We start from the raw sequence: 2,500 nt of genomic DNA on the forward strand, positions 1-2,500 counted from the left end.
ATAAAAGACGGAAATGACGAAGCCAACATAGCCAAACGAAGGCGGGGACGTTAGTGTGGCAGAAGGGCATGTCTTTAAGCCGTCGGGCGAATGTCCCTGCCAGTTGGAATCTTTTCGGGAAAAAGGGTGAAAAAATCGGAAAGGCCTAGCCGTCCGCCGTGGGGTGCGTTCGCTCGGGCTCGGCCAGCCGCGTCGATGGGTGCCGGAACGGTGCGGCTGCGCTCCGGGAGTGCGGAGATACGGCCTGTCAAGTTTCGTCCCGGAAGTCTGGATGGAGCAAAATCCGAAGCCGTTTGCGGGAAATTAGTTCCAGGGCTCGGCGACCGAAGTCAAATCCGTCCCGCCAACTTGACACTTGTCATTTCTGTCCTTGGGGGTTGGCGGGGTATCTGCACAGAGGTAGGAGGTGGCAGAATCGAGACTTGGTGAGTTTTCCAAACAAACGTCTCGAGCCTCCAGGTCTGCAGAGACCGACCAGGGCTGCCGCCCAACCGACTATTCACCCTTTTTGGGCGGGAATTTATTCCCTTTTTGCCCATTTTTCGGGTTTTTGGTCGGGCTTCAAAAGCGGCTGCCCGAGGCCTGGCAGAGGCCGGGGCATGGTCCCCGATCGCGCCAGGCGGCTCGCGCGACGCGATTAGGCCCCGAAAGGAGTCGGGAAATCGGCAGACCTGCCCGAGTTCAGCCCGCGGGGGCGGGGGGCAGGTCGGTTCGGCTCAAATCATTAACCAAAGCCGAGACTTGGTCTCGCTGGCGCAACCGAAGTGCCAGGCTGGATAACTCATTAACCAGAAGGCGGCTGGAGGCAGGCAGGGCTGATGGCTGAGGCCGGGTGGAGGCCACCCGCGGCCGGGAAAGTCAAAAGTCCCGTTGTGTGGAAGTCTATGAGGTCAGATTCGGCCGCCTTACCGGGCCTTCGGTTGATGGTTTCCCGCTTGGGCAAGCGAGTCGGCCCGGCAAAGTGGCCACTTGCATTTTCTGGCAAGTGTCTGCGAACAACGTTAATGAGTTGAACCTTGGAAATTGCCGGAAGTCCCGATGAAGAAATGAAAATGCCCCTTTTGCGGGGATTTGGATGCTCATGGCCGGCAGCAGGTGGCCCGACGCCCCGCCAACTTGACACTTGTCATTTCTGTCCTTGGGGGTTGGCGGGGTATCTGCACAGAGGTAGGAGGTGGCAGAATCGAGACTTGGTGAGTTTTCCAAACAAACGTCTCGAGCCTCCAGGTCTGCAGAGACCGACCAGGGCTGCCACCCAACCGACTATTCACCCTTTTTGGGCGGGAATTTATTCCCTTTTTGCCCATTTTTCGGGTTTTTGGTCGGGCTTCAAAAGCGGCTGCCCGAGGCCTGGCAGAGGCCGGGGCATGGTCCCCGATCGCGCCAGGCGGCTCGCGCGACCCGATTAGGCCCCGAAAGGAGTCGGGAAATCGGCAGACCTGCCCGAGTTCAGCCCGGGGGGGGCGGGAGGCAGGTCGGTTCGGCTCAAATCATTAACCAAAGCCGAGACTTGGTCTCGCTGGCGCAACCGAAGTGCCAGGCTGGATAACTCATTAACCAGAAGGCGGCTGGAGGCAGGCAGGGCTGATGGCTGAGGCCGGGTGGAGGCCACCCGCGGCCGGGAAAGTCAAAAGTCCCGTTGTGTGGAAGTCTATGAGGTCAGATTCGGCCGCCTTACCGGGCCTTCGGTTGATGGTTTCCCGCTTGGGCAAGCGAGTCGGCCCGGCAAAGTGGCCACTTGCATTTTCTGGCAAGTGTCTGCGAACAACGTTAATGAGTTGAACCTTGGAAATTGCCGGAAGTCCCGATGAAGAAATGAAAATGCCCCTTTTGCGGGGATTTGGATGCTCATGGCCGGCAGCAGGTGGCCCGACGCCCCGCCAACTTGACACTTGTCATTTCTGTCCTTGGGGGTTGGCGGGGTATCTGCACAGAGGTAGGAGGTGGCAGAATCGAGACTTGGTGAGTTTTCCAAACAAACGTCTCGAGCCTCCAGGTCTGCAGAGACCGACCAGGGCTGCCGCCCAACCGACTATTCACCCTTTTTGGGCGGGAATTTATTCCCTTTTTGCCCATTTTTCGGGTTTTTGGTCGGGCTTCAAAAGCGGCTGCCCGAGGCCTGGCAGAGGCCGGGGCATGGGCCCCGATCGCGCCAGGCGGCTCGCGCGACCCGATTAGGCCCCGAAAGGAGTCGGGAAATCGGCAGACCTTGCCGAGTTCAGCCCGCGGTGGCGGGGGGCAGGTCGGTTCGGCTCAAATCATTAACCAAAGCCGAGACTTGGTCTCGCTGGCGCAACCGAAGTGCCAGGCTGGATAACTCATTAACCAGAAGGCGGCTGGAGGCAGGCAGGGCTGATGGCTGAGGCCGGGTGGAGGCCACCCGCGGCCGGGAAAGTCAAAAGTCCCGTTGTGTGGAAGTCTATGAGGTCAGATTCGGCCGCCTTACCGGGCCTTCGGTTGATGGTTTCCCGCTTGGGCAAGCGAGTCGGCCCGGCAAAGT

Source organism: Pristiophorus japonicus, unplaced genomic scaffold (assembly GCF_044704955.1).
Source record: "Pristiophorus japonicus isolate sPriJap1 unplaced genomic scaffold, sPriJap1.hap1 HAP1_SCAFFOLD_625, whole genome shotgun sequence".
Lineage (NCBI taxonomy): Eukaryota > Metazoa > Chordata > Chondrichthyes > Pristiophoridae > Pristiophorus > Pristiophorus japonicus.